The sequence below is a fragment of the Oryza glaberrima genome, chromosome 12 (assembly GCF_000147395.1).
Source record: "Oryza glaberrima chromosome 12, OglaRS2, whole genome shotgun sequence".
Taxonomy (NCBI): Eukaryota; Viridiplantae; Streptophyta; class Magnoliopsida; order Poales; family Poaceae; genus Oryza; species Oryza glaberrima.
This window is the reverse complement of record NC_068337.1, coordinates 18,789,686-18,802,287: the sequence shown is the minus strand read 5'-3', so window position 1 is coordinate 18,802,287 and position 12,602 is coordinate 18,789,686.

Genomic DNA, 12,602 nt, shown 5'->3' with positions numbered 1-12,602 from the left:
ATGAGTAATGACGTACTAACAAATGCATGATAGCGAGAAGACAAGTTTAAAAATTAAAATACACCAACACAAGAGGAGAGATACATCTATTTCATGCAACAAGCCTATTAGTAAATCCTCATCCATAGTTGGTGAATATTTGCATGACCATTCATTCCAAATTCTGGCATACGATATATATGTATTCATTGTTCTCATAAAGTTGTATTTCTTTCTAATTTAGACTGGTTGGATTATGATTTAAACTCCAAATGTTCAAAGACACTTGCATGAAAAATTGACTATGAAGGACACTTGAATAAAAAATTGACTGTGAAAGACACTTGCATGGTAAATTGAGTGTCAAAGACACTTGTATGGTAAATTGTGTGTCAATGACACTTGCATGGTAAATTGAGTGTCAGTTTAAGAGGGATTGTGCACAATTAATATCTAAGGTTTAATCCCAAACGTGCCAAGTATAATTGTTTGGAAATGGCACTTCTGGTTCCAAATCATTAGGATTGGGGGCTAACATCGTAAGAAGTCTCACATTACTTGGCTCGCTCATAGATAGGTGCTATGTAAGTGGCCCAATGGATAGCTAGTGACATCTTGACCACCACATACATTTGCTACCTAGTAAAAAAACATACATTTGCTACATTGACACCTAAACCCCACAATAAATTCAAAACAACTAGCTAAAAAAGCTAATTAAGAAACACAATGTTTATAGACTTCCAACCCAACATTAATTTGAAGTGAAGGCTCCTATGCATGCACTAGTAACGATTATGTATGCCACTCTCCCTGACTATATTGTGGGGACACTTCATCCCAACCCACACATTAGGTTCACGTGACTATCAACTGCCATGGGTCATGCAACCATCTTAATGGTAGGTAAGCACAAAAGTTAAGCTATTCTGTACCCATTGGATGATAACACAAAAGGAAATTTTGGTTACTTAATAGTACCACACTAGCACAAGTTGCACCTTGTTATATAGCTAGACACACCTCTCAGCTCATTCCTACTCTAATCACAACCCAAACAAAGGAAGCAAAAACTCTAGTTTTCTTGCTCCATAGAAGAGAAGCTTATTGGTTTTGTGATGCTTCATTCCATGATTGCGGCAAGTGATGTGCAGTGGGTTCTCGGTATTGAAAATAGTGATGGAATCAACACTAAATCTAGGAGATGATGAATTTTCAATTATTTATTTTCTGCGATGAATAATGTGGTGTTCTCATGCGGAATGTTCAATACCAATGAATGCGGTAAATCAAAGGATAACACTCCATTGCAAAATATTCATATGGAATTTATGAAAAAGAAGTTACAATGGATAATTGCATAATGGTAGTTTTTTTTAAAGAAGAGGTTCATCTTCAATCCATGCTTTTCTTAACACCGGAGATCATAGATAGTAACTATAGTTAGAGAATGTGCATTGAATACATGCTTTACACTGGATCTCACTAAGTTTCTATTGAAAGCACATCATCGCGTGTGTAATATTCGTGGGCACCATGAGTTAAAACACCAAGGGCTTGTTTCACTATAAAGTGGTAGCATTGGGCTCTAAGGCATATTTGGATGGCATCCTCAATTTGCCACAAGTGTAGCTATTTAGCAAGGCAATGTTTGGCAAAACAATGGGTCTATGTGAGCCAGAGTGTAGCATGAACCAAATACTCACCTAAGAAACTATGGCATTACAAAGTGTACTATCCAACCAAACATGACATATATATAGTAATCCTTTTGAAATTATTGTGTGCAACTTTTGTTATGTGCATGTCCTCCATCTTCTCTAAAGAGTATTTAGCACACTCATCTTCTATGATTTGTCACATATGGATTTGATCATAAAGCTATATTTCCCGTGAATATAGGAAAAATTAGCTAATTGAGCATAAGTTTAAGAGGGATTTTGCACCATCCAAGGGACATGGACAATCATCAAGCTATAATCATCAAGCTATAAATGTTTGATAGAATATGTTTGATAGCGGACAATCATCAAGCTATAAAAAAACACAAATTGAAATACCATGTTTATCAACTTCAACCCAAGTTGATTTGAGGTGTGTGCACGCTACTATGCATGCACTACTAACTCTCCCTCAGTGTATTGCATGCGCGCGCACTTCATCTAGCCATACACACTAAGGTCACATGACTATGAACTACCAAGGTAACGTAGACATAGCGGTAGTTGAGCACAACTAGCTATAGTTGGCACAACTGCGCTAAACTACAACTTCTCCTACACCATCAATTTCGAAAGAAAATGTGAGCCGTTCTTTACCCATTGGATACTAACAAACCTGGTGAAAAGATTTGTCAGTTACTAAATAGTACCACACACACCTTGTTATATAGCTAGACGCACCTTACATCTCAGCTCATTCCAACTCAAATCACAATCCTAGGAGGCGAAGAGCTCTAGTTTTTTCGTTTCAAAGAAGAGAAGTTTACAAGCTTTGTGATGCCTCATTCCATGATGCGGCAAGCGATGTGCAGTGAGGTTCTTGGTTTTGAAAGTGGTGGCAGCCATGTCACCATGGATATCTTACCGCATGAGGTCTCAGAGCTAGAGTCAAATCTTCTAGATATACATGAGAAGAGAAGGTTGGCAAAGGAGTCACGACCGCCTCTACCACCAGCAATGCCATGGAGAGGGAAGCGCATAGTTTTAGACCGTTATGATGGGCGACTGATAATGTCACAGGTACCCACAAAGCTACCCTTCACTCTCCATGCATCTTGCGTGGATGGGCGGCTTAGATTGTCCTGTATGCACCCATCTGATAGTGTTGATGAGCTTAAAGTAGCTAGCAATGGCAAAAAAGACACCGAGGATCATGCAAAGGGTAACCATGGCACACTACACACTGCGCTAAATTGCAACTACCCCAAGAGCATCAATTTTGAAAGAAAATGTGAGTCATTCTTTACCCATTGGATACTAACAAACTTGGTGAAAATAATTGTTGGTTACTATATAAATAGTACCACATGCACCTTCTTATATAACTAGACACACCGTACCTCTCATCTCATTCCTACTCTAATCACAGTCCCAACAGAGGCAAAGCAATATAGTTTTCTAGTTCCAAATAAGAGAAGTTTACAAGATCCATGATGCCTAATTCCACAATGTGACAAGTGATGTGTAGTGAAGTTTTTGGTATCAAAAGCAGTGCTGGCCATGTTGCGATGGAGATCTTACCGCGTGAGATCTTAGAGCCAGAGTCAAAGCTCCCTCATATATGTGAGAAGAGAAGGTTGGTAGAGGAGCCACGACCGCCTCTACCGACAACGATGCGATGGAAAGGGAAGCACATTGTGTTAGATTGACACGAGGGGCGACTGGTAATGTCACAGGTACCCACAAAGCTACCCTTCACTTTCCACGTGTGGAAGGGCATCTTAGATTGTTGCTTATGCACCATTTGATAGTGTTGATGAGCTTAGAGTAGTTAGCAATGGAAAAAAATGATGTTATGGCTGGTGAAAAGGGTAAACATGGTGAGAAGACTGTTGAGTACATTGAGAATGTCAAGAGTAGCAAATAAACTGCAGGTCAACGGAGTAACCATATGACGGGTTGTTGGAGATCACTTGAGAATGGTGCTGCAATGAGGGTTTGAGAAGGAGATACCTTCTATGGAAGTAATGGATCGAGTTGATATTCTGGTAGGAACTTCTCAACAATTTTATCCAAATATTTTTTTATATACAATTGTTATTGCTCCTAGAATAATTAGTTATGAGGTTCCGGTATCTGTCTGCTGGAAGTTGTTTACCTCCTGCCCAATGTTGGTTTGTGCTAGGACAATGCAATTTATATTGATTTATTTCTTCACTATCATTTCAGAATGGGAATACTATTGTTACTTCTCTTGTAAGAACATATAATGTCTATCTCCAAGTCCCTGTATGCTTCCTAAATAATTCGTTGAGCTTCTCCATCTTCAGGTTATGCTTCTCTTGCCCCACCACCTCCGCACCCACTCATGTTGGTGGTTCTTTAGTGTGGAACCTGTTGTAGTTGTTAACGGCACCAACATGATGACTGTTGCCATTGGGGGGGGGGGAGGGCTTCGTCTTTGCCATTGGCTCGTGCTAGTCTTTTTGAATGGTTAAGATGATATGTGTTTCGCTTGGGATTTATGCAGTGGAATGGCACTGATCTGTGGGTCCTACCATCCACATAGGACCACATGTTACAGCTACTGAAGGTGGGTGCTAGGACTCAACCGTAGGTGGGGATGTGTGTTTGATGTCACGACCGGAAATAACCCAACGGGCGTTCCTTACGTGCGTGTGTTATTCCTTGTCCCAGGAGGCAAGGTACACCAAAAGTTGATACAATTCATAGTTTAACAAGCGGAAGCGTAAATAGTTAATTATTACATGGGCAGCGACGGCCCAGCACACTCAAAGACAACGAAAAACAGCGGAAGACTAAGGCGACGACCACAGGCGCTTGACGGCAGGCACGAGCTAGACACCAAAGCCTTCATCATCCAAGGGCTCCTCTTCTGGGTTTGGGAAAAATTAAGCAAGACTGAGTACAACCACCGTACTCAACAAGACACACCCACGAGTGCAGCATAAATGCAAAGGAGTACAATGGAGTTATAATATAGGGGTTCGGTTTTGCAATAAACAGCATTTAAAAGACCCTTAGTTGCTCAAAGCTATTTTGTAAACACGATTCTAGAGCTGTACAATATTATTAACCAAGGCCGTGAACCCACACGAACCTGCCTTAACCCAAGGCCTACGATGATTCAGACCGAACTGGCAACCCGACCCTGGGTCCCAGCTCGTCCCAAGCCAACCCAGGCCAACCATTCCACATTTTAGTTGTTAAGCAGGTTTTAAGAATTAAAACACTAACTTGGGTACATTGCTCGGCTTGCCCATAACCGAGGGCGCGGCTATTCGAATAGATTATACTCTGATCAGAGGTGTACATCTTTGCCCACAAGACACATCTTCCTCACGCGTAACCACGTGCCACATACCACCACGGTATACGGACGGAAGACGTGACATAGTTTCCAACCCATCCTAGCCATAGACAAGAGTACCGACCCAACCCCACCTACGGCCGGAACCCCCGGGACAGGTAGGCAGGACTGAGCCCCTAGCAGCAGGACACCGGTCCTGTGCCATGACATCTCGACTACCGGGCCGCAGCTCGTGTAGCCTTCATTTGCCCTAGAGATGTCCATCGACCCCCGACTTCGTCCATCTCCATCCGTGTACTTTTGTTTATAGCCAGACTGAGCCACAAACTAAGCCTTACCCATTAGACATGTGGAAGTACGGTAGTGCTTGGCAACAGAGGCCCGAAGACCGGTCCTTATATGGCCGAGGTGCTACCATCAAAACCATGCACCCCGAGCCCAGCCCTAAACCATTTTGAGGGTTTTGAATAGAGGGAGAGGTGTGAATCCAATTCCACAATAATCCAACCATTCCATGGTGTCCAAGTGATATGAATATTCCCAAAGTCTAGAGTTATAAAACCACCTAATGTTGCCTAATTAATCAGCGAAGCATCTACCTAAATTCATACTAGTGGAACCATGAATAGAGTGCCCACTAGTTGGGGTTTTGTTTATTCTAGGGTGAACAAGGTAATAATAACAATAACAATAAGGTCATAACAAAGGTAAATAGGCATGGCTAAATAAAACAGTGATAACGCGGGAATTTAAATAAAGCGATAATGCAATAATTTAAATCAAAGTAATTTCACAAAGTGGGATCCAATATGTTCAAAGAATGATGTGACTTGCCTTGCTCGCTTTCCCAAACGTCGGCTTCGACCTCCACGAAGAGCGGATCCTCCGAAGCCGCAGCGTCTACACGACCAACGGAAAAATAAAAGGGCTTTTACTCTAATAAACTCCATATAACAAGCAGGAACAAAGCACAAAAATGGGTTCTTGACTTCTTAAGGAAAAATTAGAGACTTGAACGGTCCAATTCCGAGTTCAAATGGCCAAGTTATGGCCATTTGAAGTTTATATGCTCTTTAAATGAATATTTACGAATTTCTTCATTTAAAATTTAATTAAAAAGAGATTTATTGCGTCAGCCGGGGGAGAGGGCGCGCGGACCGGGTCCACGGGAGTGGGCCCCACGCGGCAGCCTCACGGTCCACGGTGGACCGGGTGCACCCGGCTTACACCGGCCGGCGCCGTGGGCCCCACGCGTCAGCCGCACCCGAGGGCGCGGGCGGCTGACGGCCGGGCCCCACGCGGCAGCCGCTAGGCGCGCCCGGAGGCGGCCACGTCGGCGCGGCTGGCGGGAGGCAGCGCCCGCGCCCCGATGGTCGCCGCCGGCGACCACCGGCACGGCGGAGCAGCGGCCGAGAGAGGGGAGGGAAGGGGGAAAGGAGGCGGCGGTCCACGGCTCACCCCGAGTCGACGGCGACGACGGAAACGGCAACCGGAGCGGAGGAAGGCGGCGGCGCGGCTCGGGTCGACGGGGTCGGCGGCGCTCCGGCGGTCGGCGACCGAAACGGAGAGGTGGACGAGGTCGGCGAGGTTGCGGCGAAGCCGAAGGAGGCGGCCCCGAGGTGGGAGGTGGTCCGGGGCGACGACGGCGGCGGACCGGAGCTCGGCGGCGACGGCGGAGAGAGAGAGCGACGGCGCGAGCTCGATTCCGGCGAGGAGAGAGGGTGGTGAGTGGCGGAAACGGAGGTGGGGAGCTCGGGGAGTGTTTATATAGGGTTGGGAGTGAGAGAGGGCGGCCGGAGGAGGGGGAAATGGGCGCGGAAGACCTGGCCGCCATTAATGGCGCCGGCGAGGTTAGGGGAGGAGTTTCCAAACGAATCCGAGGGAGAGAGGGAGGGAAAAATGGGGGGAAAGAGGGAGGGGATCCCGGGGAATAATTCCCCCCTCTTTATTGCGCGCGGGGACGGCGGGATGCGGCGGAATCGGCGGCGGCGGCGGCGCTTGGCGCGGGCGGGGCGGCGGGAGCAGCGGGAGGAAGGGGATGACGGGTGGGCCCCACCCGTCAGCGAGGGTGGCGGGCGGGCCCGCCCGTCAGCTACACGCGCGCGGGGAGGAGGCCGAGTGGGCCGCGGGGAGGAGGAGAGAGGGGGAGGGAGATGGGCCGAATTCGGCCCATTAGAGGGGAGGGGTGATTTTTAGGGTTTTTCTTTTTATAAAACCTTTTTAACTTTGTTTATTTCTTAATAATTATTATTTGTGCTCTGAAAATTCTACTAAAATTTATTTACACATTTTAGGCTTTTAGGAAATATACAAAAATCCTCCAAGCCCTATTTGACTTTTTAACTTTGCACATTTTAATTTTTGAGGGCTTTCACATGCATTTTAATTATTCTAGGCATAATTTAGAGGATGTATTTTAGGGTCAATTTGGGACGCGACAAACCTACCCCCCTTAAACGGAATCTCGACCCCGAGATTCAGAAGAACTGGCGAAGAGATCTGGATGGGCTGCCTTCAGCTCGTCTTCCCGCTCCCAGGTAGCTTCTTCCTCGGCGTGGTTGCTCCATTGGACCTTGCAAAAACGGATTACCCGGTTCCTGGTTCTGCGCTCCATGGTGTCCAGGATTTTCACTGGTCTCTCCACGTAGGTCAAGTCTTCGCGAACTTCAATCTGCTCTATGTCGGCCTGCTCGGTCGGCACTCGAAGACATTTCTTGAGTTGCGACACATGGAACACATCATGCACGTTGCCCAAGGAAGCGGGCAGCTCCAATTGGTAAGCAACTTCTCCGCGTCGAGCAATGATGCGGAAAGGACCCACGAACCGAGGAGCGAGCTTCCCTTTCGCTTGAAACCTGTGTACACCCCGCAACGGCGTTACCCGGAGATACACAAAGTCATCCACTGCGAATTCCAGGTCACGGCGTCGGTTGTCTGCATAACTCTTCTGCCGAGACTGTGCCACCTTTAGGTTTTCCCGAATGGTCCTGACCTTCGCTTCAGCTTCTCTCAAGATATCGGTCCCGAATACTTGGCTTTCCCCGACTTGGTCCCACAATAGTGGTGTCCTGCATTTGCGGCCATACAACGCTTCGTATGGTGCCATCTGTATGCTGGCTTGGTAGCTGTCATTATAGGAGAACTCGGCATAGGGGAGACTCTTATCCCATGTCTTCCCAAAATCTAGAACACATGCGCGAAGCATATCTTCGAGGATCTGGTTCAGACGCTCGGTCTGCCCATCTGTCTGCGGGTGGTACGCGGTGCTGAAATTTAATCGGGTTCCCAACTCTTCTTGGAGTTTCTTCCAGAAATGAGAGGTGAACTGGCTTCCCCGATCAGATACAATTTTCTTGGGGATGCCATGCAGACTTACGATCCTAGCGAAGTAGAGTTCAGCTAGTTTGTTCCCTCCATAGGTGGTCTTTACGGGAATGAACCGTGCTACCTTGGTTAGTCGATCCACGACTACCCATATAGAATCATATCCGCCTTGGGTTTTTGGAAGTCCGGTGATAAAATCCATCCCAATTTCATCCCATTTCCATTCTGGCACTTGTAGAGGTTGGAGAAGTCCGGCCGGTCGTTGGTGCTCGGCTTTGACACGCTGGCACACATCACAAAGGGCCACGAACTCTGCGATTTCCCGCTTCATACTAACCCACCAATATTTCTCTTTCAAGTCCAAGTACATCTTCGTGCTGCCAGGATGGATGGAATAGGGACTTTCGTGAGCTTCCTAAAGTATCAACTGTTTAAGTTCCCTGACGTCTGGAACGCATACCCGATTTCCATTCCATAGGGTTCCGTGTTCATCCTCTGTGAAACCAGCGGCTTTACCCTGTTTCATATTCTTGAGGAGCCCATGCATATCCGGATCATTCTTCTGAGCCTCGCGGATTTGATCGAGCAAGGTAGGATTGGCTTCCAATGTGGCCAAGAATCCACGACCAACTATGCTTAGGTTCAGGGCTTCCAACTGTTGATTAAGTTCCGGTGGAATGCCACGGACGCCAAGAGTGTTGCAATGGCTTTTTCGACTTAGAGCATCGGCGACTATGTTGGCCTTGCCAGGATGATAGTGGATCCCCACATCATAATCCTTGATGAGTTCTAACCATCTCCTCTGCCGAAGATTCAGATCCGACTGAGTGAAGATGTATTTCAAACTCTTATGGTCAGTATATATTTCACAGCGATTTCCAATGAGGTAGTGCCGCCAGATCTTTAGAGCATGAACCACAGCGGCCAATTCCAAATCATGGGTAGGGTAGTTGCCTTCATGAGGCCGCAGCTGGCGTGAGGCATAGGCTACCACATGACCTTCCTGCATTAATACGCACCCCAAACCTTGGCGCGAAGCGTCACAGTACACCAGGAAGTCCTTACGAGTATCCGGTAGAGTTAATACTGGCGAGGAAACCAGCTTCTCTTTGAGAGTTTGGAATGCTTTCTCACACTGCGGACTCCACACAAATTTTTCTTCTTTCTTCAACAATTGTGTCATGGGTCGAGCGATTTTAGAGAAGTTCTCGATGAACCTCCGGTAGTACCCGGCCAAACCCAAAAAACTGCGGACTTGAGTGACCGTCTTGGGTTGCTTCCAATCGGTGACGGCGGTCACCGTTTCGGGGTCCACAGCAACTCCTTTAGCAGATATCACGTGCCCTAAGAACTTGACTTCGGACAACCGGAACTCACACTTGCTAAGCTTGGCATACAATTGATGTTCCCGCAGTTTTCCCAACACCAGACGGAGATGCTTCTGATGGTCTTCCTCTGATTGTGAGTACACCAGGATGTCGTCAATGAAGACCACAACGAACTTATCCAAGTATTCCATGAACACTTTGTTCATTAAGTTCATGAAGAAGGCAGGAGCATTGGTTAGACCGAACGACATCACCGTGAATTCATACAGCCCATATCGCGTGGTGAATGCGGTCTTCGGGATATCTTCTTCACGAATACACAATTGGTGATATCCGGAGCGAAGATCGATTTTAGAAAAGACGGTGGCACCTTTGAGCTGGTCGAACAGATCATCGATCCGAGGAAGAGGGTACTTGTTTTTGATAGTGACTTCATTGAGAGCTCTGTAGTCAACACACATCCTCTTTGTCTTGTCCTTCTTTTCCACAAAAATCACGGGAGCACCCCAGGGGGAAGTGCTCGGCCGAATATACCCCTTTTCCTTCAGCTCTTCCACTTGCCTCTTGACTTCGGCAAGTTCATTCACGGCCATACGGTAGGGCCGCTTGTACAGAGGAGTTGTTCCTGGAGCAAGATCTATCCGGAACTCGATCTCCCGTTTGGGCGGCATACCGGGTAGTTCTTCCGGAAACACGTCACCGAATTCACTGACGATGGGGATTTCTGACAGTCCTATCTGATGAAGTTCCGAACTGCCAACAGAGGTTGGGGGTGCAAAGAACACAACTGGTTGTTCCGGCCCTCGGTACAGAGTGACAGTGCGCCTTGCGCAATCCACTACACCTTGGAATCGAGCCAACCAATTCATCCCAAGGACCACATCCAAGTTCTTGGTGTCCAGAAGAATCAAATCCGAGGGAAAAGGGATTCCCTGGATTTCTATAGGGACGGCTGGGCTATAATACTTTGCTGTCATATCCCCTCCAGGGGTGGTGATGAGCAGAGGGTTTCTAAGCCGTTCTACCCCCAGTTGATTTCTTCCCACGAAAGGCACAGATATAAACGAGTGGGAAGCTCCAGAGTCAAACAAAATGGTAGCAGGAATGGAATGAATGAGGAACGTACCAACGATGACGTCCGGAGTCGTCAGCATATCCTCGGCAGTCACGTGGTTCACACGACCCCGAGCGACGTCCTTACCACCGTTGTTGGGGCGGGGAGGCGCTTGGCCTTGCTGGCGCCGCGGCTTCGGGCATTTGTCCGCAAAGTGCCCGGGCTCGAAGCAGTTGAAGCACAGACGCTGCTGACCTTGAACGTCTCTGCGGCCTTGACCAGGTTGCACAACGGGCGCAGGAGGACGGGGTGCACGGGTACCTTGCTGACTCTGCTGTTGCTGCAGCTGTGGGACGCGCACCACGAATTGAGGTCGGGGCGTGGAGCGAGGTTGCTGCTGCTGCTGCGAGGAGGATCCCCCTGGATAGGGATTGGTGTAGCGGACCCTTTGGTTAGCCCCCTGTTGATTGCGGAAATTCGCCAGACGGCGCTTGTGCGACTCCAGTTCCTTGTGCTTGGCTTCCAAGCGGATGCTCTTGTCGACCAGACATTGGAAATCCGGATAGTCCCCGGAAACGAGACGCACCGCTAGCTCAGGGTCCATTCCTGCCAAGAACTTCTCCTGCTTTTCCTCATCTTCCCGAACATCCTCCGGGGCGTACCGGGCCAGGTTGTTAAACTCATGCAAATACTCCATCACAGAGCGGTTGCCTTGCTTCAACTCCCGGAATTCCCTTTTCTTAAGGGCCATGACTCCGGCGGGCACATGGGTCCTCCGGAAAGCGGCGGTGAAGCGGGCCCAGGTAATAGGCTGCCCCTCCGGCTGCGTAGCCTGGAAGTGGTCCCACCATAGAGATGCGGGCCCCTGCAGTTGGTGAGCGGCAAAGATGACTTTCTCCTCATCGTTGCACTGCACGGTGCCTAACTTCTTCCCCACGGCATGCAACCAATCCAAAGCATCCACGGGGTTATTGGAGCTAGAGAAGGTAGGCGGACGGATGCGGAGGAACTCGGCGAGTTTAGTGTGTTGCGGGGGTGGGGGTGGAGGTGGAGGTGAAGCATTATGCTGTGGTGGATTTTGGATGTGGTGGAGGAAAGCAGCCATCATGTTGGCCTGCTGGGCGAGGATTTGGGTGAGGAGGGTGTTGGTGTCTGGTGGTGGCGGTGGAGGCGGGGGAGGAGGGGGAGGTGGGCTGCCATGGTTGTTGTGGTTGCTGCCTTCGGGTTGGTTGCCTTCACCGGTAGCAGCACTTCTCCTGGTTGTTACCATCTGAAATATCCCATACAGAACCAGCCAAGAGAGAGAACAGACTATTAAAACTAATCACCCACGACTACCATAATTCTTGAATTTATTACTGCTATTGAAATGGGTTCATTAAGGTTCAAGTTGCTTAAGCAAATAAAATGAAGACAGGCTCCGACACAGTCATACCACACACCAGTACAACCATGCCCCACACGACTCCAACAGGAAGACAAACGAGAAAGAACACGCGCGCAAGCCTACTAACTGCTCGTCTACTTCTGCGACGGGCCAGGGCGGAAGGTGAGCAGCAGCGCATCCTCCGTGCTTCCAACGCCGGAGGCTTCCCCCTCCTGAGGAACCACTGGCGCGGGCTCGGCACGAGGGGTCTCCACGAAGCAGGTCCACGCCAGGGACTGACGAACAAGCTCAGGCCTGGAGGTGCTCTTGCGGGCGGTGATCTTCTGGCTGCGGCAGACGCGGCGGCGCTTGGGACGGCAGACCTCTCCCTGGGCGACCTTGAGCTGACACAGCTGCGCCTCTAGCGCGTCTAGGTCCTTCTTCAACTGCAGATTCTCCTGACGCAGCTCCAGGATCTTCAGGTTGTTCTCGACCATCCCACGGCGCACCATATGATGGAAGTCGATACGGGCCGCGTCGTACGCCTCCACCATGCGCA